This window comes from Schistocerca cancellata, chromosome 2 (assembly GCF_023864275.1).
Source record: "Schistocerca cancellata isolate TAMUIC-IGC-003103 chromosome 2, iqSchCanc2.1, whole genome shotgun sequence".
In the NCBI taxonomy this organism is placed as follows: domain Eukaryota; kingdom Metazoa; phylum Arthropoda; class Insecta; order Orthoptera; family Acrididae; genus Schistocerca; species Schistocerca cancellata.
In genome coordinates, this window is record NC_064627.1 from 952260801 (window position 1) to 952281520 (window position 20720).

The 20720-nt window shown below is 48.5% G+C and overlaps 34 non-coding genes across 34 annotated transcripts; 17 read left to right on the forward strand and 17 right to left on the reverse strand.

Annotated features, from left to right (window-relative positions):
• Positions 1-430: 430 nt before the first annotated feature.
• Trnap-ugg (transfer RNA proline (anticodon UGG)) lies at positions 431-502 on the reverse strand. The gene has a single exon. It is a non-coding gene; the product is annotated as a tRNA-Pro (tRNA).
• A 557-nt stretch (positions 503-1059) lies between these two features.
• Positions 1060-1131, forward strand: Trnaq-uug (transfer RNA glutamine (anticodon UUG)). The gene has a single exon. It is a non-coding gene; the product is annotated as a tRNA-Gln (tRNA).
• A 506-nt stretch (positions 1132-1637) lies between these two features.
• On the reverse strand, positions 1638-1709 carry Trnap-ugg (transfer RNA proline (anticodon UGG)). Its single transcript has one exon. It is a non-coding gene; the product is annotated as a tRNA-Pro (tRNA).
• Positions 1710-2266: 557 nt separating this feature from the next.
• On the forward strand, positions 2267-2338 carry Trnaq-uug (transfer RNA glutamine (anticodon UUG)). Its single transcript has one exon. It is a non-coding gene; the product is annotated as a tRNA-Gln (tRNA).
• Positions 2339-2844: 506 nt separating this feature from the next.
• On the reverse strand, positions 2845-2916 carry Trnap-ugg (transfer RNA proline (anticodon UGG)). The gene has a single exon. It is a non-coding gene; the product is annotated as a tRNA-Pro (tRNA).
• A 557-nt stretch (positions 2917-3473) lies between these two features.
• On the forward strand, positions 3474-3545 carry Trnaq-uug (transfer RNA glutamine (anticodon UUG)). Its single transcript has one exon. It is a non-coding gene; the product is annotated as a tRNA-Gln (tRNA).
• A 506-nt stretch (positions 3546-4051) lies between these two features.
• Trnap-ugg (transfer RNA proline (anticodon UGG)) lies at positions 4052-4123 on the reverse strand. Its single transcript has one exon. It is a non-coding gene; the product is annotated as a tRNA-Pro (tRNA).
• Positions 4124-4680: 557 nt separating this feature from the next.
• Trnaq-uug (transfer RNA glutamine (anticodon UUG)) lies at positions 4681-4752 on the forward strand. Its single transcript has one exon. It is a non-coding gene; the product is annotated as a tRNA-Gln (tRNA).
• A 506-nt stretch (positions 4753-5258) lies between these two features.
• On the reverse strand, positions 5259-5330 carry Trnap-ugg (transfer RNA proline (anticodon UGG)). Its single transcript has one exon. It is a non-coding gene; the product is annotated as a tRNA-Pro (tRNA).
• Positions 5331-5887: 557 nt separating this feature from the next.
• On the forward strand, positions 5888-5959 carry Trnaq-uug (transfer RNA glutamine (anticodon UUG)). The gene has a single exon. It is a non-coding gene; the product is annotated as a tRNA-Gln (tRNA).
• Positions 5960-6465: 506 nt separating this feature from the next.
• Trnap-ugg (transfer RNA proline (anticodon UGG)) lies at positions 6466-6537 on the reverse strand. Its single transcript has one exon. It is a non-coding gene; the product is annotated as a tRNA-Pro (tRNA).
• A 557-nt stretch (positions 6538-7094) lies between these two features.
• On the forward strand, positions 7095-7166 carry Trnaq-uug (transfer RNA glutamine (anticodon UUG)). Its single transcript has one exon. It is a non-coding gene; the product is annotated as a tRNA-Gln (tRNA).
• Positions 7167-7672: 506 nt separating this feature from the next.
• Trnap-ugg (transfer RNA proline (anticodon UGG)) lies at positions 7673-7744 on the reverse strand. Its single transcript has one exon. It is a non-coding gene; the product is annotated as a tRNA-Pro (tRNA).
• Positions 7745-8301: 557 nt separating this feature from the next.
• Trnaq-uug (transfer RNA glutamine (anticodon UUG)) lies at positions 8302-8373 on the forward strand. Its single transcript has one exon. It is a non-coding gene; the product is annotated as a tRNA-Gln (tRNA).
• Positions 8374-8879: 506 nt separating this feature from the next.
• Positions 8880-8951, reverse strand: Trnap-ugg (transfer RNA proline (anticodon UGG)). Its single transcript has one exon. It is a non-coding gene; the product is annotated as a tRNA-Pro (tRNA).
• Positions 8952-9508: 557 nt separating this feature from the next.
• Trnaq-uug (transfer RNA glutamine (anticodon UUG)) lies at positions 9509-9580 on the forward strand. The gene has a single exon. It is a non-coding gene; the product is annotated as a tRNA-Gln (tRNA).
• A 506-nt stretch (positions 9581-10086) lies between these two features.
• On the reverse strand, positions 10087-10158 carry Trnap-ugg (transfer RNA proline (anticodon UGG)). The gene has a single exon. It is a non-coding gene; the product is annotated as a tRNA-Pro (tRNA).
• Positions 10159-10715: 557 nt separating this feature from the next.
• Trnaq-uug (transfer RNA glutamine (anticodon UUG)) lies at positions 10716-10787 on the forward strand. The gene has a single exon. It is a non-coding gene; the product is annotated as a tRNA-Gln (tRNA).
• Positions 10788-11293: 506 nt separating this feature from the next.
• Trnap-ugg (transfer RNA proline (anticodon UGG)) lies at positions 11294-11365 on the reverse strand. The gene has a single exon. It is a non-coding gene; the product is annotated as a tRNA-Pro (tRNA).
• A 557-nt stretch (positions 11366-11922) lies between these two features.
• Positions 11923-11994, forward strand: Trnaq-uug (transfer RNA glutamine (anticodon UUG)). The gene has a single exon. It is a non-coding gene; the product is annotated as a tRNA-Gln (tRNA).
• A 506-nt stretch (positions 11995-12500) lies between these two features.
• Trnap-ugg (transfer RNA proline (anticodon UGG)) lies at positions 12501-12572 on the reverse strand. The gene has a single exon. It is a non-coding gene; the product is annotated as a tRNA-Pro (tRNA).
• Positions 12573-13129: 557 nt separating this feature from the next.
• On the forward strand, positions 13130-13201 carry Trnaq-uug (transfer RNA glutamine (anticodon UUG)). Its single transcript has one exon. It is a non-coding gene; the product is annotated as a tRNA-Gln (tRNA).
• A 506-nt stretch (positions 13202-13707) lies between these two features.
• On the reverse strand, positions 13708-13779 carry Trnap-ugg (transfer RNA proline (anticodon UGG)). Its single transcript has one exon. It is a non-coding gene; the product is annotated as a tRNA-Pro (tRNA).
• Positions 13780-14336: 557 nt separating this feature from the next.
• Trnaq-uug (transfer RNA glutamine (anticodon UUG)) lies at positions 14337-14408 on the forward strand. Its single transcript has one exon. It is a non-coding gene; the product is annotated as a tRNA-Gln (tRNA).
• A 506-nt stretch (positions 14409-14914) lies between these two features.
• Positions 14915-14986, reverse strand: Trnap-ugg (transfer RNA proline (anticodon UGG)). The gene has a single exon. It is a non-coding gene; the product is annotated as a tRNA-Pro (tRNA).
• A 557-nt stretch (positions 14987-15543) lies between these two features.
• Positions 15544-15615, forward strand: Trnaq-uug (transfer RNA glutamine (anticodon UUG)). The gene has a single exon. It is a non-coding gene; the product is annotated as a tRNA-Gln (tRNA).
• Positions 15616-16121: 506 nt separating this feature from the next.
• On the reverse strand, positions 16122-16193 carry Trnap-ugg (transfer RNA proline (anticodon UGG)). The gene has a single exon. It is a non-coding gene; the product is annotated as a tRNA-Pro (tRNA).
• Positions 16194-16750: 557 nt separating this feature from the next.
• On the forward strand, positions 16751-16822 carry Trnaq-uug (transfer RNA glutamine (anticodon UUG)). Its single transcript has one exon. It is a non-coding gene; the product is annotated as a tRNA-Gln (tRNA).
• Positions 16823-17328: 506 nt separating this feature from the next.
• Positions 17329-17400, reverse strand: Trnap-ugg (transfer RNA proline (anticodon UGG)). Its single transcript has one exon. It is a non-coding gene; the product is annotated as a tRNA-Pro (tRNA).
• A 557-nt stretch (positions 17401-17957) lies between these two features.
• Trnaq-uug (transfer RNA glutamine (anticodon UUG)) lies at positions 17958-18029 on the forward strand. The gene has a single exon. It is a non-coding gene; the product is annotated as a tRNA-Gln (tRNA).
• A 506-nt stretch (positions 18030-18535) lies between these two features.
• On the reverse strand, positions 18536-18607 carry Trnap-ugg (transfer RNA proline (anticodon UGG)). The gene has a single exon. It is a non-coding gene; the product is annotated as a tRNA-Pro (tRNA).
• A 557-nt stretch (positions 18608-19164) lies between these two features.
• Positions 19165-19236, forward strand: Trnaq-uug (transfer RNA glutamine (anticodon UUG)). Its single transcript has one exon. It is a non-coding gene; the product is annotated as a tRNA-Gln (tRNA).
• A 506-nt stretch (positions 19237-19742) lies between these two features.
• Positions 19743-19814, reverse strand: Trnap-ugg (transfer RNA proline (anticodon UGG)). The gene has a single exon. It is a non-coding gene; the product is annotated as a tRNA-Pro (tRNA).
• Positions 19815-20371: 557 nt separating this feature from the next.
• Trnaq-uug (transfer RNA glutamine (anticodon UUG)) lies at positions 20372-20443 on the forward strand. Its single transcript has one exon. It is a non-coding gene; the product is annotated as a tRNA-Gln (tRNA).
• The last annotated feature ends 277 nt before the right edge of the window (positions 20444-20720 follow it).

Here is a 20720-nt window from a genome sequence, read left to right on the forward strand (position 1 = left end):
GGATCATGTAACGCAAATTGTTAATAGCAGTCCACACGTGAATGGGGAACGCTCCAAATGCTTATGCTTTTGATACTAGGATTAATAACGGAACGAAAGGGGTTCAACTGTGAGAAGACGCCCTCAGCTGTTTCTCCCAGCAGGAAAGACATCTCTCCGTTTTGGGTGCTGCATGCGCATGCATTTAACAAACGTGCATGCGATGTACTAGTTCCTGGGAAACGAATAGAATCGCTGTACGTGCCAGTCTTTACGTATAGATATAAGTGAGCGAAGACGGCTTAATCCTGCCACGTAGATTGCTTTCCACATGACGCACTTGCCAGTCTCTTGGGCCGGTGGCCCACATGCAGTTTGTCCTGTTGCGTGGCTTACTTTCAGAGACTCGCAAGTTTAACGTAGTGTTTGGTTGTCGCGAAAGTGAAAAGTAGGGCCTGTCCGGGATATGAACCCGGAACCTCCTGCACCCAAAGCAGGAATCATACCCCTAGACCAACAGGCCGCACAAGGAAGCACGTCTGCACCCCGCCACCTACTGACATCTTGCCGCACTTGCTAGTTGCAGCATACAATCTGGACCATATTCTCAAAGAGCTTTCTTAATCCGACACCCACAACATGAGCTGTGCTGAACACCAGTGTATGTGAATGCTCAAAGAGCTGCTAGAGTTGTGTGTCAGTATTTCGACCGTGTGAAGTGCAAATGTTATCGTGTCACGCACTATCCGCCCACTACGTAGCGTTCTGTGTCAGCACGCAGTTTTCGCCAGTACTCTGTGTCCATAGCTGTTTCCATAGCTAGGCTGCTTCCAGCACAATGCATGCACCATACGAAAGTGGCCGTTGCGCGATTTTGATTACCTGAGCCTTCGACATCACTTGATGTACGAATACTGGCAAGAATTCTTGCTACATTCGAAGGTGCACCTTCCACTTTCAGCCAACTTGGTTGCTTCATTTGCCACGCAAACACTTCCTGAGGACGCTACATGAAATAACATCGCATCTCATCGGCTTAATGACATGATGCTACTGAACTGAAGACCGCTACAGGCATCCGGTTCCATGGTGTAATGGTTAGCACTCTGGACTTTGAATCCAGCGATCCGAGTTCGAGTCTCGGTGGAACCTGACGCTGTGTTTTGCGCTCGTTTCTAGAAATGTGTACGAACCGGTAGTTGGAATTGTATATGCAGAATTTTAGCTAGGATCATGTAACGCAAATTGTTAATAGCAGTCCACACGTGAATGGGGAACGCTCCAAATGCTTATGCTTTTGATACTAGGATTAATAACGGAACGAAAGGGGTTCAACTGCGAGAAGACGCCCTCAGCTGTTTCTCCCAGCAGGAAAGACATCTCTCCGTTTTGGGTGCTGCATGCGCATGCATTTAACAAACGTGCATGCGATGTACTAGTTCCTGGGAAACGAATAGAATCGCTGTACGTGCCAGTCTTTACGTATAGATATAAGTGAGCGAAGACGGCTTAATCCTGCCACGTAGATTGCTTTCCACATGACGCACTTGCCAGTCTCTTGGGCCGGTGGCCCACATGCAGTTTGTCCTGTTGCGTGGCTTACTTTCAGAGACTCGCAAGTTTAACGTAGTGTTTGGTTGTCGCGAAAGTGACAAGTAGGGCCTGTCCGGGATATGAACCCGGAACCTCCTGCACCCAAAGCAGGAATCATACCCCTAGACCAACAGGCCGCACAAGGAAGCACGTCTGCACCCCGCCACCTACTGACATCGTGCCGCACTTGCTAGTTGCAGCATACAATCTGGACCATATTCTCAAAGAGCTTTCTTAATCCGACACCCACAACATGAGCTGTGCTGAACACCAGTGTATGTGAATGCTCAAAGAGCTGCTAGAGTTGTGTGTCAGTTTTTCGACCGTGTGAAGTGCAAATGTTAGCGTGTCACGCACTATCCGCCCACTACGTAGCGTTCTGTGCCAGCACGCAGTTTTCGCCAGTACTCTGTGTCCATAGCTGTTTCCATAGCTAGGCTGCTTCCAGCACAATGCATGCACCATACGAAAGTGGCCGTTGCGCGATTTTGATTACCTGAGCCTTCGACATCACTTGATGTACGAATACTGGCAAGAATTCTTGCTACATTCGAAGGTGCACCTTCCACTTTCAGCCTACCTGGTTGCTTCATTTGCCACGCAAACACTTCCTGAGGACGCTACATGAAATAACATCGCATCTCATCGGCTTAATGACATGATGCTACTGAACTGAAGACCGCTACAGGCATCCGGTTCCATGGTGTAATGGTTAGCACTCTGGACTTTGAATCCAGCGATCCGAGTTCGAGTCTCGGTGGAACCTGACGCTGTGTTTTGCGCTCGTTTCTAGAAATGTGTACGAGCCGGTAGTTGGAATTGTATATGCAGAATTTTAGCTAGGATCATGTAACGCAAATTGTTAATAGCAGTCCACACGTGAATGGGGAACGCTCCAAATGCTTATGCTTTTGATACTAGGATTAATAACGGAACGAAAGGGGTTCAACTGCGAGAAGACGCCCTCAGCTGTTTCTCCCAGCAGGAAAGACATCTCTCCGTTTTGGGTGCTGCATGCGCATGCATTTAACAAACGTGCATGCGATGTACTAGTTCCTGGGAAACGAATAGAATCGCTGTACGTGCCAGTCTTTACGTATAGATATAAGTGAGCGAAGACGGCTTAATCCTGCCACGTAGATTGCTTTCCACATGACGCACTTGCCAGTCTCTTGGGCCGGTGGCCCACATGCAGTTTGTCCTGTTGCGTGGCTTACTTTCAGAGACTCGCAAGTTTAACGTAGTGTTTGGTTGTCGCGAAAGTGAAAAGTAGGGCCTGTCCGGGATATGAACCCGGAACCTCCTGCACCCAAAGCAGGAATCATACCCCTAGACCAACAGGCCGCACAAGGAAGCACGTCTGCACCCCGCCACCTACTGACATCTTGCCGCACTTGCTAGTTGCAGCATACAATCTGGACCATATTCTCAAAGAGCTTTCTTAATCCGACACCCACAATATGAGCTGTGCTGAACACCAGTGTATGTGAATGCTCAAAGAGCTGCTAGAGTTGTGTGTCAGTATTTCGACCGTGTGAAGTGCAAATGTTATCGTGTCACGCACTATCCGCCCACTACGTAGCGTTCTGTGTCAGCACGCAGTTTTCGCCAGTACTCTGTGTCCATAGCTGTTTCCATAGCTAGGCTGCTTCCAGCACAATGCATGCACCATACGAAAGTGGCCGTTGCGCGATTTTGATTACCTGAGCCTTCGACATCACTTGATGTACGAATACTGGCAAGAATTCTTGCTACATTCGAAGGTGCACCTTCCACTTTCAGCCAACTTGGTTGCTTCATTTGCCACGCAAACACTTCCTGAGGACGCTACATGAAATAACATCGCATCTCATCGGCTTAATGACATGATGCTACTGAACTGAAGACCGCTACAGGCATCCGGTTCCATGGTGTAATGGTTAGCACTCTGGACTTTGAATCCAGCGATCCGAGTTCGAGTCTCGGTGGAACCTGACGCTGTGTTTTGCGCTCGTTTCTAGAAATGTGTACGAGCCGGTAGTTGGAATTGTATATGCAGAATTTTAGCTAGGATCATGTAACGCAAATTGTTAATAGCAGTCCACACGTGAATGGGGAACGCTCCAAATGCTTATGCTTTTGATACTAGGATTAATAACGGAACGAAAGGGGTTCAACTGCGAGAAGACGCCCTCAGCTGTTTCTCCCAGCAGGAAAGACATCTCTCCGTTTTGGGTGCTGCATGCGCATGCATTTAACAAACGTGCATGCGATGTACTAGTTCCTGGGAAACGAATAGAATCGCTGTACGTGCCAGTCTTTACGTATAGATATAAGTGAGCGAAGACGGCTTAATCCTGCCACGTAGATTGCTTTCCACATGACGCACTTGCCAGTCTCTTGGGCCGGTGGCCCACATGCAGTTTGTCCTGTTGCGTGGCTTACTTTCAGAGACTCGCAAGTTTAACGTAGTGTTTGGTTGTCGCGAAAGTGAAAAGTAGGGCCTGTCCGGGATATGAACCCGGAACCTCCTGCACCCAAAGCAGGAATCATACCCCTAGACCAACAGGCCACACAAGGAAGCACGTCTGCACCCCGCCACCTACTGACATCTTGCCGCACTTGCTAGTTGCAGCATACAATCTGGACCATATTCTCAAAGAGCTTTCTTAATCCGACACCCACAACATGAGCTGTGCTGAACACCAGTGTATGTGAATGCTCAAAGAGCTGCTAGAGTTGTGTGTCAGTTTTTCGACCGTGTGAAGTGCAAATGTTATCGTGTCACGCACTATCCGCCCACTACGTAGCGTTCTGTGTCAGCACGCAGTTTTCGCCAGTACTCTGTGTCCATAGCTGTTTCCATAGCTAGGCTGCTTCCAGCACAATGCATGCACCATACGAAAGTGGCCGTTGCGCGATTTTGATTACCTGAGCCTTCGACATCACTTGATGTACGAATACTGGCAAGAATTCTTGCTACATTCGAAGGTGCACCTTCCACTTTCAGCCTACCTGGTTGCTTCATTTGCCACGCAAACACTTCCTGAGGACGCTACATGAAATAACATCGCATCTCATCGGCTTAATGACATGATGCTACTGAACTGAAGACCGCTACAGGCATCCGGTTCCATGGTGTAATGGTTAGCACTCTGGACTTTGAATCCAGCGATCCGAGTTCGAGTCTCGGTGGAACCTGACGCTGTGTTTTGCGCTCGTTTCTAGAAATGTGTACGAGCCGGTAGTTGGAATTGTATATGCAGAATTTTAGCTAGGATCATGTAACGCAAATTGTTAATAGCAGTCCACACGTGAATGGGGAACGCTCCAAATGCTTATGCTTTTGATACTAGGATTAATAACGGAACGAAAGGGGTTCAACTGCGAGAAGACGCCCTCAGCTGTTTCTCCCAGCAGGAAAGACATCTCTCCGTTTTGGGTGCTGCATGCGCATGCATTTAACAAACGTGCATGCGATGTACTAGTTCCTGGGAAACGAATAGAATCGCTGTACGTGCCAGTCTTTACGTATAGATATAAGTGAGCGAAGACGGCTTAATCCTGCCACGTAGATTGCTTTCCACATGACGCACTTGCCAGTCTCTTGGGCCGGTGGCCCACATGCAGTTTGTCCTGTTGCGTGGCTTACTTTCAGAGACTCGCAAGTTTAACGTAGTGTTTGGTTGTCGCGAAAGTGACAAGTAGGGCCTGTCCGGGATATGAACCCGGAACCTCCTGCACCCAAAGCAGGAATCATACCCCTAGACCAACAGGCCGCACAAGGAAGCACGTCTGCACCCCGCCACCTACTGACATCGTGCCGCACTTGCTAGTTGCAGCATACAATCTGGACCATATTCTCAAAGAGCTTTCTTAATCCGACACCCACAACATGAGCTGTGCTGAACACCAGTGTATGTGAATGCTCAAAGAGCTGCTAGAGTTGTGTGTCAGTTTTTCGACCGTGTGAAGTGCAAATGTTAGCGTGTCACGCACTATCCGCCCACTACGTAGCGTTCTGTGCCAGCACGCAGTTTTCGCCAGTACTCTGTGTCCATAGCTGTTTCCATAGCTAGGCTGCTTCCAGCACAATGCATGCACCATACGAAAGTGGCCGTTGCGCGATTTTGATTACCTGAGCCTTCGACATCACTTGATGTACGAATACTGGCAAGAATTCTTGCTACATTCGAAGGTGCACCTTCCACTTTCAGCCTACCTGGTTGCTTCATTTGCCACGCAAACACTTCCTGAGGACGCTACATGAAATAACATCGCATCTCATCGGCTTAATGACATGATGCTACTGAATTGAAGACCGCTACAGGCATCCGGTTCCATGGTGTAATGGTTAGCACTCTGGACTTTGAATCCAGCGATCCGAGTTCGAGTCTCGGTGGAACCTGACGCTGTGTTTTGCGCTCGTTTCTAGAAATGTGTACGAGCCGGTAGTTGGAATTGTATATGCAGAATTTTAGCTAGGATCATGTAACGCAAATTGTTAATAGCAGTCCACACGTGAATGGGGAACGCTCCAAATGCTTATGCTTTTGATACTAGGATTAATAACGGAACCAAAGGGGTTCAACTGCGAGAAGACGCCCTCAGCTGTTTCTCCCAGCAGGAAAGACATCTCTCCGTTTTGGGTGCTGCATGCGCATGCATTTAACAAACGTGCATGCGATGTACTAGTTCCTGGGAAACGAATAGAATCGCTGTACGTGCCAGTCTTTACGTATAGATATAAGTGAGCGAAGACGGCTTAATCCTGCCACGTAGATTGCTTTCCACATGACGCACTTGCCAGTCTCTTGGGCCGGTGGCCCACATGCAGTTTGTCCTGTTGCGTGGCTTACTTTCAGAGACTCGCAAGTTTAACGTAGTGTTTGGTTGTCGCGAAAGTGAAAAGTAGGGCCTGTCCGGGATATGAACCCGGAACCTCCTGCACCCAAAGCAGGAATCATACCCCTAGACCAACAGGCCGCACAAGGAAGCACGTCTGCACCCCGCCACCTACTGACATCTTGCCGCACTTGCTAGTTGCAGCATACAATCTGGACCATATTCTCAAAGAGCTTTCTTAATCCGACACCCACAACATGAGCTGTGCTGAACACCAGTGTATGTGAATGCTCAAAGAGCTGCTAGAGTTGTGTGTCAGTATTTCGACCGTGTGAAGTGCAAATGTTATCGTGTCACGCACTATCCGCCCACTACGTAGCGTTCTGTGTCAGCACGCAGTTTTCGCCAGTACTCTGTGTCCATAGCTGTTTCCATAGCTAGGCTGCTTCCAGCACAATGCATGCACCATACGAAAGTGGCCGTTGCGCGATTTTGATTACCTGAGCCTTCGACATCACTTGATGTACGAATACTGGCAAGAATTCTTGCTACATTCGAAGGTGCACCTTCCACTTTCAGCCTACTTGGTTGCTTCATTTGCCACGCAAACACTTCCTGAGGACGCTACATGAAATAACATCGCATCTCATCGGCTTAATGACATGATGCTACTGAACTGAAGACCGCTACAGGCATCCGGTTCCATGGTGTAATGGTTAGCACTCTGGACTTTGAATCCAGCGATCCGAGTTCGAGTCTCGGTGGAACCTGACGCTGTGTTTTGCGCTCGTTTCTAGAAATGTGTACGAGCCGGTAGTTGGAATTGTATATGCAGAATTTTAGCTAGGATCATGTAACGCAAATTGTTAATAGCATTCCACACGTGAATGGGGAACGCTCCAAATGCTTATGCTTTTGATACTAGGATTAATAACGGAACGAAAGGGGTTCAACTGCGAGAAGACGCCCTCAGCTGTTTCTCCCAGCAGGAAAGACATCTCTCCGTTTTGGGTGCTGCATTCGCATGCATTTAACAAACGTGCATGCGATGTACTAGTTCCTGGGAAACGAATAGAATCGCTGTACGTGCCAGTCTTTACGTATAGATATAAGTGAGCGAAGACGGCTTAATCCTGCCACGTAGATTGCTTTCCACATGACGCACTTGCCAGTCTCTTGGGCCGGTGGCCCACATGCAGTTTGTCCTGTTGCGTGGCTTACTTTCAGAGACTCGCAAGTTTAACGTAGTGTTTGGTTGTCGCGAAAGTGAAAAGTAGGGCCTGTCCGGGATATGAACCCGGAACCTCCTGCACCCAAAGCAGGAATCATACCCCTAGACCAACAGGCCGCACAAGGAAGCACGTCTGCACCCCGCCACCTACTGACATCTTGCCGCACTTGCTAGTTGCAGCATACAATCTGGACCATATTCTCAAAGAGCTTTCTTAATCCGACACCCACAACATGAGCTGTGCTGAACACCAGTGTATGTGAATGCTCAAAGAGCTGCTAGAGTTGTGTGTCAGTATTTCGACCGTGTGAAGTGCAAATGTTATCGTGTCACGCACTATCCGCCCACTACGTAGCGTTGTGTGTCAGCACGCAGTTTTCGCCAGTACTCTGTGTCCATAGCTGTTTCCATAGCTAGGCTGCTTCCAGCACAATGCATGCACCATACGAAAGTGGCCGTTGCGCGATTTTGATTACCTGAGCCTTCGACATCACTTGATGTACGAATACTGGCAAGAATTCTTGCTACATTCGAAGGTGCACCTTCCACTTTCAGCCTACCTGGTTGCTTCATTTGCCACGCAAACACTTCCTGAGGACGCTACATGAAATAACATCGCATCTCATCGGCTTAATGACATGATGCTACTGAACTGAAGACCGCTACAGGCATCCGGTTCCATGGTGTAATAGTTAGCACTCTGGACTTTGAATCCAGCGATCCGAGTTCGAGTCTCGGTGGAACCTGACGCTGTGTTTTGCGCTCGTTTCTAGAAATGTGTACGAGCCGGTAGTTGGAATTGTATATGCAGAATTTTAGCTAGGATCATGTAACGCAAATTGTTAATAGCAGTCCACACGTGAATGGGGAACGCTCCAAATGCTTATGCTTTTGATACTAGGATTAATAACGGAACCAAAGGGGTTCAACTGCGAGAAGACGCCCTCAGCTGTTTCTCCCAGCAGGAAAGACATCTCTCCGTTTTGGGTGCTGCATGCGCATGCATTTAACAAACGTGCATGCGATGTACTAGTTCCTGGGAAACGAATAGAATCGCTGTACGTGCCAGTCTTTACGTATAGATATAAGTGAGCGAAGACGGCTTAATCCTGCCACGTAGATTGCTTTCCACATGACGCACTTGCCAGTCTCTTGGGCCGGTGGCCCACATGCAGTTTGTCCTGTTGCGTGGCTTACTTTCAGAGACTCGCAAGTTTAACGTAGTGTTTGGTTGTCGCGAAAGTGAAAAGTAGGGCCTGTCCGGGATATGAACCCGGAACCTCCTGCACCCAAAGCAGGAATCATACCCCTAGACCAACAGGCCGCACAAGGAAGCACGTCTGCACCCCGCCACCTACTGACATCTTGCCGCACTTGCTAGTTGCAGCATACAATCTGGACCATATTCTCAAAGAGCTTTCTTAATCCGACACCCACAACATGAGCTGTGCTGAACACCAGTGTATGTGAATGCTCAAAGAGCTGCTAGAGTTGTGTGTCAGTATTTCGACCGTGTGAAGTGCAAATGTTATCGTGTCACGCACTATCCGCCCACTACGTAGCGTTCTGTGTCAGCACGCAGTTTTCGCCAGTACTCTGTGTCCATAGCTGTTTCCATAGCTAGGCTGCTTCCAGCACAATGCATGCACCATACGAAAGTGGCCGTTGCGCGATTTTGATTACCTGAGCCTTCGACATCACTTGATGTACGAATACTGGCAAGAATTCTTGCTACATTCGAAGGTGCACCTTCCACTTTCAGCCAACTTGGTTGCTTCATTTGCCACGCAAACACTTCCTGAGGACGCTACATGAAATAACATCGCATCTCATCGGCTTAATGACATGATGCTACTGAACTGAAGACCGCTACAGGCATCCGGTTCCATGGTGTAATGGTTAGCACTCTGGACTTTGAATCCAGCGATCCGAGTTCGAGTCTCGGTGGAACCTGACGCTGTGTTTTGCGCTCGTTTCTAGAAATGTGTACGAGCCGGTAGTTGGAATTGTATATGCAGAATTTTAGCTAGGATCATGTAACGCAAATTGTTAATAGCAGTCCACACGTGAATGGGGAACGCTCCAAATGCTTATGCTTTTGATACTAGGATTAATAACGGAACGAAAGGGGTTCAACTGCGAGAAGACGCCCTCAGCTGTTTCTCCCAGCAGGAAAGACATCTCTCCGTTTTGGGTGCTGCATGCGCATGCATTTAACAAACGTGCATGCGATGTACTAGTTCCTGGGAAACGAATAGAATCGCTGTACGTGCCAGTCTTTACGTATAGATATAAGTGAGCGAAGACGGCTTAATCCTGCCACGTAGATTGCTTTCCACATGACGCACTTGCCAGTCTCTTGGGCCGGTGGCCCACATGCAGTTTGTCCTGTTGCGTGGCTTACTTTCAGAGACTCGCAAGTTTAACGTAGTGTTTGGTTGTCGCGAAAGTGACAAGTAGGGCCTGTCCGGGATATGAACCCGGAACCTCCTGCACCCAAAGCAGGAATCATACCCCTAGACCAACAGGCCGCACAAGGAAGCACGTCTGCACCCCGCCACCTACTGACATCTTGCCGCACTTGCTAGTTGCAGCATACAATCTGGACCATATTCTCAAAGAGCTTTCTTAATCCGACACCCACAACATGAGCTGTGCTGAACACCAGTGTATGTGAATGCTCAAAGAGCTGCTAGAGTTGTGTGTCAGTTTTTCGACCGTGTGAAGTGCAAATGTTATCGTGTCACGCACCATCCGCCCACTACGTAGCGTTCTGTGTCAGCACGCAGTTTTCGCCAGTACTCTGTGTCCATAGCTGTTTCCATAGCTAGGCTGCTTCCAGCACAATGCATGCACCATACGAAAGTGGCCGTTGCGCGATTTTGATTACCTGAGCCTTCGACATCACTTGATGTACGAATACTGGCAAGAATTCTTGCTACATTCGAAGGTGCACCTTCCACTTTCAGCCTACCTGGTTGCTTCATTTGCCACGCAAACACTTCCTGAGGACGCTACATGAAATAACATCGCATCTCATCGGCTTAATGACATGATGCTACTGAACTGAAGACCGCTACAGGCATCCGGTTCCATGGTGTAATGGTTAGCACTCTGGACTTTGAATCCAGCGATCCGAGTTCGAGTCTCGGTGGAACCTGACGCTGTGTTTTGCGCTCGTTTCTAGAAATGTGTACGAGCCGGTAGTTGGAATTGTATATGCAGAATTTTAGCTAGGATCATGTAACGCAAATTGTTAATAGCAGTCCACACGTGAATGGGGAACGCTCCAAATGCTTATGCTTTTGATACTAGGATTAATAACGGAACGAAAGGGGTTCAACTGCGAGAAGACGCCCTCAGCTGTTTCTCCCAGCAGGAAAGACATCTCTCCGTTTTGGGTGCTGCATGCGCATGCATTTAACAAACGTGCATGCGATGTACTAGTTCCTGGGAAACGAATAGAATCGCTGTACGTGCCAGTCTTTACGTATAGATATAAGTGAGCGAAGACGGCTTAATCCTGCCACGTAGATTGCTTTCCACATGACGCACTTGCCAGTCTCTTGGGCCGGTGGCCCACATGCAGTTTGTCCTGTTGCGTGGCTTACTTTCAGAGACTCGCAAGTTTAACGTAGTGTTTGGTTGTCGCGAAAGTGACAAGTAGGGCCTGTCCGGGATATGAACCCGGAACCTCCTGCACCCAAAGCAGGAATCATACCCCTAGACCAACAGGCCGCACAAGGAAGCACGTCTGCACCCCGCCACCTACTGACATCTTGCCGCACTTGCTAGTTGCAGCATACAATCTGGACCATATTCTCAAAGAGCTTTCTTAATCCGACACCCACAACATGAGCTGTGCTGAACACCAGTGTATGTGAATGCTCAAAGAGCTGCTAGAGTTGTGTGTCAGTATTTCGACCGTGTGAAGTGCAAATGTTATCGTGTCACGCACTATCCGCCCACTACGTAGCGTTCTGTGTCAGCACGCAGTTTTCGCCAGTACTCTGTGTCCATAGCTGTTTCCATAGCTAGGCTGCTTCCAGCACAATGCATGCACCATACGAAAGTGGCCGTTGCGCGATTTTGATTACCTGAGCCTTCGACATCACTTGATGTACGAATACTGGCAAGAATTCTTGCTACATTCGAAGGTGCACCTTCCACTTTCAGCCTACTTGGTTGCTTCATTTGCCACGCAAACACTTCCTGAGGACGCTACATGAAATAACATCGCATCTCATCGGCTTAATGACATGATGCTACTGAACTGAAGACCGCTACAGGCATCCGGTTCCATGGTGTAATGGTTAGCACTCTGGACTTTGAATCCAGCGATCCGAGTTCGAGTCTCGGTGGAACCTGACGCTGTGTTTTGCGCTCGTTTCTAGAAATGTGTACGAGCCGGTAGTTGGAATTGTATATGCAGAATTTTAGCTAGGATCATGTAACGCAAATTGTTAATAGCATTCCACACGTGAATGGGGAACGCTCCAAATGCTTATGCTTTTGATACTAGGATTAATAACGGAACGAAAGGGGTTCAACTGCGAGAAGACGCCCTCAGCTGTTTCTCCCAGCAGGAAAGACATCTCTCCGTTTTGGGTGCTGCATGCGCATGCATTTAACAAACGTGCATGCGATGTACTAGTTCCTGGGAAACGAATAGAATCGCTGTACGTGCCAGTCTTTACGTATAGATATAAGTGAGCGAAGACGGCTTAATCCTGCCACGTAGATTGCTTTCCACATGACGCACTTGCCAGTCTCTTGGGCCGGTGGCCCACATGCAGTTTGTCCTGTTGCGTGGCTTACTTTCAGAGACTCGCAAGTTTAACGTAGTGTTTGGTTGTCGCGAAAGTGAAAAGTAGGGCCTGTCCGGGATATGAACCCGGAACCTCCTGCACCCAAAGCAGGAATCATACCCCTAGACCAACAGGCCGCACAAGGAAGCACGTCTGCACCCCGCCACCTACTGACATCTTGCCGCACTTGCTAGTTGCAGCATACAATCTGGACCATATTCTCAAAGAGCTTTCTTAATCCGACACCCACAACATGAGCTGTGCTGAACACCAGTGTATGTGAATGCTCAAAGAGCTGCTAGAGTTGTGTGTCAGTATTTCGACCGTGTGAAGTGCAAATGTTATCGTGTCACGCACTATCCGCCCACTACGTAGCGTTGTGTGTCAGCACGCAGTTTTCGCCAGTACTCTGTGTCCATAGCTGTTTCCATAGCTAGGCTGCTTCCAGCACAATGCATGCACCATACGAAAGTGGCCGTTGCGCGATTTTGATTACCTGAGCCTTCGACATCACTTGATGTACGAATACTGGCAAGAATTCTTGCTACATTCGAAGGTGCACCTTCCACTTTCAGCCTACCTGGTTGCTTCATTTGCCACGCAAACACTTCCTGAGGACGCTACATGAAATAACATCGCATCTCATCGGCTTAATGACATGATGCTACCGAATTGAAGACCGCTACAGGCATCCGGTTCCATGGTGTAATGGTTAGCACTCTGGACTTTGAATCCAGCGATCCGAGTTCGAGTCTCGGTGGAACCTGACGCTGTGTTTTGCGCTCGTTTCTAGAAATGTGTACGAGCCGGAAGTTGGAATTGTATATGCAGAATTTTAGCTAGGATCATGTAACGCAAATTGTTAACAGCAGTCCACACGTGAATGGGGAACGCTCCAAATGCTTATGCTTTTGATACTAGGATTAATAACGGAACGAAAGGGGTTCAACTGCGAGAAGACGCCCTCAGCTGTTTCTCCCAGCAGGAAAGACATCTCTCCGTTTTGGGTGCTGCATGCGCATGCATTTAACAAACGTGCATGCGATGTACTAGTTCCTGGGAAACGAATAGAATCGCTGTACGTGCCAGTCTTTACGTATAGATATAAGTGAGCGAAGACGGCTTAATCCTGCCACGTAGATTGCTTTCCACATGACGCACTTGCCAGTCTCTTGGGCCGGTGGCCCACATGCAGTTTGTCCTGTTGCGTGGCTTACTTTCAGAGACTCGCAAGTTTAACGTAGTGTTTGGTTGTCGCGAAAGTGAAAAGTAGGGCCTGTCCGGGATATGAACCCGGAACCTCCTGCACCCAAAGCAGGAATCATACCCCTAGACCAACAGGCCGCACAAGGAAGCACGTCTGCACCCCGCCACCTACTGACATCTTGCCGCACTTGCTAGTTGCAGCATACAATCTGGACCATATTCTCAAAGAGCTTTCTTAATCCGACACCCACAACATGAGCTGTGCTGAACACCAGTGTATGTGAATGCTCAAAGAGCTGCTAGAGTTGTGTGTCAGTATTTCGACCGTGTGAAGTGCAAATGTTATCGTGTCACGCACTATCCGCCCACTACGTAGCGTTGTGTGTCAGCACGCAGTTTTCGCCAGTACTCTGTGTCCATAGCTGTTTCCATAGCTAGGCTGCTTCCAGCACAATGCATGCACCATACGAAAGTGGCCGTTGCGCGATTTTGATTACCTGAGCCTTCGACATCACTTGATGTACGAATACTGGCAAGAATTCTTGCTACATTCGAAGGTGCACCTTCCACTTTCAGCCTACCTGGTTGCTTCATTTGCCACGCAAACACTTCCTGAGGACGCTACATGAAATAACATCGCATCTCATCGGCTTAATGACATGATGCTACCGAATTGAAGACCGCTACAGGCATCCGGTTCCATGGTGTAATGGTTAGCACTCTGGACTTTGAATCCAGCGATCCGAGTTCGAGTCTCGGTGGAACCTGACGCTGTGTTTTGCGCTCGTTTCTAGAAATGTGTACGAGCCGGAAGTTGGAATTGTATATGCAGAATTTTAGCTAGGATCATGTAACGCAAATTGTTAACAGCAGTCCACACGTGAATGGGGAACGCTCCAAATGCTTATGCTTTTGATACTAGGATTAATAACGGAACGAAAGGGGTTCAACTGCGAGAAGACGCCCTCAGCTGTTTCTCCCAGCAGGAAAGACATCTCTCCGTTTTGGGTGCTGCATGCGCATGCATTTAACAAACGTGCATGCGATGTACTAGTTCCTGGGAAACGAATAGAATCGCTGTACGTGCCAGTCTTTACGTATAGATATAAGTGAGCGAAGACGGCTTAATCCTGCCACGTAGATTGCTTTCCACATGACGCACTTGCCAGTCTCTTGGGCCGGTGGCCCACATGCAGTTTGTCCTGTTGCGTGGCTTACTTTCAGAGACTCGCAAGTTTAACGTAGTGTTTGGTTGTCGCGAAAGTGAAAAGTAGGGCCTGTCCGGGATATGAACCCGGAACCTCCTGCACCCAAAGCAGGAATCATACCCCTAGACCAACAGGCCGCACAAGGAAGCACGTCTGCACCCCGCCACCTACTGACATCTTGCCGCACTTGCTAGTTGCAGCATACAATCTGGACCATATTCTCAAAGAGCTTTCTTAATCCGACACCCACAACATGAGCTGTGCTGAACACCAGTGTATGTGAATGCTCAAAGAGCTGCTAGAGTTGTGTGTCAGTATTTCGACCGTGTGAAGTGCAAATGTTATCGTGTCACGCACTATCCGCCCACTACGTAGCGTTCTGTGTCAGCACGCAGTTTTCGCCAGTACTCTGTGTCCATAGCTGTTTCCATAGCTAGGCTGCTTCCAGCACAATGCATGCACCATACGAAAGTGGCCGTTGCGCGATTTTGATTACCTGAGCCTTCGACATCACTTGATGTACGAATACTGGCAAGAATTCTTGCTACATTCGAAGGTGCACCTTCCACTTTCAGCCTACCTGGTTGCTTCATTTGCCACGCAAACACTTCCTGAGGACGCTACATGAAATAACATCGCATCTCATCGGCTTAATGACATGATGCTACCGAATTGAAGACCGCTACAGGCATCCGGTTCCATGGTGTAATGGTTAGCACTCTGGACTTTGAATCCAGCGATCCGAGTTCGAGTCTCGGTGGAACCTGACGCTGTGTTTTGCGCTCGTTTCTAGAAATGTGTACGAGCCGGAAGTTGGAATTGTATATGCAGAATTTTAGCTAGGATCATGTAACGCAAATTGTTAACAGCAGTCCACACGTGAATGGGGAACGCTCCAAATGCTTATGCTTTTGATACTAGGATTAATAACGGAACGAAAGGGGTTCAACTGCGAGAAGACGCCCTCAGCTGTTTCTCCCAGCAGGAAAGACATCTCTCCGTTTTGGGTGCTGCATGCGCATGCATTTAACAAACGTGCATGCGATGTACTAGTTCCTGGGAAACGAATAGAATCGCTGTACGTGCCAGTCTTTACGTATAGATATAAGTGAGCGAAGACGGCTTAATCCTGCCACGTAGATTGCTTTCCACATGACGCACTTGCCAGTCTCTTGGGCCGGTGGCCCACATGCAGTTTGTCCTGTTGCGTGGCTTACTTTCAGAGACTCGCAAGTTTAACGTAGTGTTTGGTTGTCGCGAAAGTGAAAAGTAGGGCCTGTCCGGGATATGAACCCGGAACCTCCTGCACCCAAAGCAGGAATCATACCCCTAGACCAACAGGCCGCACAAGGAAGCACGTCTGCACCCCGCCACCTACTGACATCTTGCCGCACTTGCTAGTTGCAGCATACAATCTGGACCATATTCTCAAAGAGCTTTCTTAATCCGACACCCACAACATGAGCTGTGCTGAACACCAGTGTATGTGAATGCTCAAAGAGCTGCTAGAGTTGTGTGTCAGTATTTCGACCGTGTGAAGTGCAAATGTTATCGTGTCACGCACTATCCGCCCACTACGTAGCGTTGTGTGTCAGCACGCAGTTTTCGCCAGTACTCTGTGTCCATAGCTGTTTCCATAGCTAGGCTGCTTCCAGCACAATGCATGCACCATACGAAAGTGGCCGTTGCGCGATTTTGATTACCTGAGCCTTCGACATCACTTGATGTACGAATACTGGCAAGAATTCTTGCTACATTCGAAGGTGCACCTTCCACTTTCAGCCTACCTGGTTGCTTCATTTGCCACGCAAACACTTCCTGAGGACGCTACATGAAATAACATCGCATCTCATCGGCTTAATGACATGATGCTACCGAATTGAAGACCGCTACAGGCATCCGGTTCCATGGTGTAATGGTTAGCACTCTGGACTTTGAATCCAGCGATCCGAGTTCGAGTCTCGGTGGAACCTGACGCTGTGTTTTGCGCTCGTTTCTAGAAATGTGTACGAGCCGGAAGTTGGAATTGTATATGCAGAATTTTAGCTAGGATCATGTAACGCAAATTGTTAACAGCAGTCCACACGTGAATGGGGAACGCTCCAAATGCTTATGCTTTTGATACTAGGATTAATAACGGAACGAAAGGGGTTCAACTGCGAGAAGACGCCCTCAGCTGTTTCTCCCAGCAGGAAAGACATCTCTCCGTTTTGGGTGCTGCATGCGCATGCATTTAACAAACGTGCATGCGATGTACTAGTTCCTGGGAAACGAATAGAATCGCTGTACGTGCCAGTCTTTACGTATAGATATAAGTGAGCGAAGACGGCTTAATCCTGCCACGTAGATTGCTTTCCACATGACGCACTTGCCAGTCTCTTGGGCCGGTGGCCCACATGCAGTTTGTCCTGTTGCGTGGCTTACTTTCAGAGACTCGCAAGTTTAACGTAGTGTTTGGTTGTCGCGAAAGTGAAAAGTAGGGCCTGTCCGGGATATGAACCCGGAACCTCCTGCACCCAAAGCAGGAATCATACCCCTAGACCAACAGGCCGCACAAGGAAGCACGTCTGCACCCCGCCACCTACTGACATCGTGCCGCACTTGCTAGTTGCAGCATACAATCTGGACCATATTCTCAAAGAGCTTTCTTAATCCGACACCCACAACATGAGCTGTGCTGAACACCAGTGTATGTGAATGCTCAAAGAGCTGCTAGAGTTGTGTGTCAGTTTTTCGACCGTGTGAAGTGCAAATGTTATCGTGTCACGCACTATCCGCCCACTACGTAGCGTTCTGTGTCAGCACGCAGTTTTCGCCAGTACTCTGTGTCCATAGCTGTTTCCATAGCTAGGCTGCTTCCAGCACAATGCATGCACCATACGAAAGTGGCCGTTGCGCGATTTTGATTACCTGAGCCTTCGACATCACTTGATGTACGAATACTGGCAAGAATTCTTGCTACATTCGAAGGTGCACCTTCCACTTTCAGCCAACTTGGTTGCTTCATTTGCCACGCAAACACTTCCTGAGGACGCTACATGAAATAACATCGCATCTCATCGGCTTAATGACATGATGCTACTGAACTGAAGACCGCTACAGGCATCCGGTTCCATGGTGTAATGGTTAGCACTCTGGACTTTGAATCCAGCGATCCGAGTTCGAGTCTCGGTGGAACCTGACGCTGTGTTTTGCGCTCGTTTCTAGAAATGTGTACGAGCCGGTAGTTGGAATTGTATATGCAGAATTTTAGCTAGGATCATGTAACGCAAATTGTTAATAGCAGTCCACACGTGAATGGGGAACGCTCCAAATGCTTATGCTTTTGATACTAGGATTAATAACGGAACGAAAGGGGTTCAACTGTGAGAAGACGCCCTCAGCTGTTTCTCCCAGCAGGAAAGACATCTCTCCGTTTTGGGTGCTGCATGCGCATGCATTTAACAAACGTGCATGCGATGTACTAGTTCCTGGGAATCGAATAGAATCGCTGTACGTGCCAGTCTTTACGTATAGATATAAGTGAGCGAAGACGGCTTAATCCTGCCACGTAGATTGCTTTCCACATGACGCACTTGCCAGTCTCTTGGGCCGGTGGCCCACATGCAGTTTGTCCTGTTGCGTGGCTTACTTTCAGAGACTCGCAAGTTTAACGTAGTGTTTGGTTGTCGCGAAAGTGAAAAGTAGGGCCTGTCCGGGATATGAACCCGGAACCTCCTGCACCCAAAGCAGGAATCATACCCCTAGACCAACAGGCCGCACAAGGAAGCACGTCTGCACCCCGCCACCTACTGACATCGTGCCGCACTTGCTAGTTGCAGCATACAATCTGGACCATATTCTCAAAGAGCTTTCTTAATCCGACACCCACAACATGAGCTGTGCTGAACACCAGTGTATGTGAATGCTCAAAGAGCTGCTAGAGTTGTGTGTCAGTTTTTCGACCGTGTGAAGTGCAAATGTTAGCGTGTCACGCACTATCCGCCCACTACGTAGCGTTCTGTGCCAGCACGCAGTTTTCGCCAGTACTCTGTGTCCATAGCTGTTTCCATAGCTAGGCTGCTTCCAGCACAATGCATGCACCATACGAAAGTGGCCGTTGCGCGATTTTGATTACCTGAGCCTTCGACATCACTTGATGTACGAATACTGGCAAGAATTCTTGCTACATTCGAAGGTGCACCTTCCACTTTCAGCCTACCTGGTTGCTTCATTTGCCACGCAAACACTTCCTGAGGACGCTACATGAAATAACATCGCATCTCATCGGCTTAATGACATGATGCTACTGAACTGAAGACCGCTACAGGCATCCGGTTCCATGGTGTAATGGTTAGCACTCTGGACTTTGAATCCAGCGATCCGAGTTCGAGTCTCGGTGGAACCTGACGCTGTGTTTTGCGCTCGTTTCTAGAAATGTGTACGAGCCGGTAGTTGGAATTGTATATGCAGAATTTTAGCTAGGATCATGTAACGCAAATTGTTAATAGCAGTCCACACGTGAATGGGGAACGCTCCAAATGCTTATGCTTTTGATACTAGGATTAATAACGGAACGAAAGGGGTTCAACTGCGAGAAGACGCCCTCAGCTGTTTCTCCCAGCAGGAAAGACATCTCTCCGTTTTGGGTGCTGCATGCGCATGCATTTAACAAACGTGCATGCGATGTACTAGTTCCTGGGAAACGAATAGAATCGCTGTACGTGCCAGTCTTTACGTATAGATATAAGTGAGCGAAGACGGCTTAATCCTGCCACGTAGATTGCTTTCCACATGACGCACTTGCCAGTCTCTTGGGCCGGTGGCCCACATGCAGTTTGTCCTGTTGCGTGGCTTACTTTCAGAGACTCGCAAGTTTAACGTAGTGTTTGGTTGTCGCGAAAGTGAAAAGTAGGGCCTGTCCGGGATATGAACCCGGAACCTCCTGCACCCAAAGCAGGAATCATACCCCTAGACCAACAGGCCGCACAAGGAAGCACGTCTGCACCCCGCCACCTACTGACATCTTGCCGCACTTGCTAGTTGCAGCATACAATCTGGACCATATTCTCAAAGAGCTTTCTTAATCCGACACCCACAACATGAGCTGTGCTGAACACCAGTGTATGTGAATGCTCAAAGAGCTGCTAGAGTTGTGTGTCAGTATTTCGACCGTGTGAAGTGCAAATGTTATCGTGTCACGCACTATCCGCCCACTACGTAGCGTTGTGTGTCAGCACGCAGTTTTCGCCAGTACTCTGTGTCCATAGCTGTTTCCATAGCTAGGCTGCTTCCAGCACAATGCATGCACCATACGAAAGTGGCCGTTGCGCGATTTTGATTACCTGAGCCTTCGACATCACTTGATGTACGAATACTGGCAAGAATTCTTGCTACATTCGAAGGTGCACCTTCCACTTTCAGCCTACCTGGTTGCTTCATTTGCCACGCAAACACTTCCTGAGGACGCTACATGAAATAACATCGCATCTCATCGGCTTAATGACATGATGCTACCGAATTGAAGACCGCTACAGGCATCCGGTTCCATGGTGTAATGGTTAGCACTCTGGACTTTGAATCCAGCGATCCGAGTTCGAGTCTCGGTGGAACCTGACGCTGTGTTTTGCGCTCGTTTCTAGAAATGTGTACGAGCCGGAAGTTGGAATTGTATATGCAGAATTTTAGCTAGGATCATGTAACGCAAATTGTTAACAGCAGTCCACACGTGAATGGGGAACGCTCCAAATGCTTATGCTTTTGATACTAGGATTAATAACGGAACGAAAGGGGTTCAACTGCGAGAAGACGCCCTCAGCTGTTTCTCCCAGCAGGAAAGACATCTCTCCGTTTTGGGTGCTGCATTCGCATGCATTTAACAAACGTGCATGC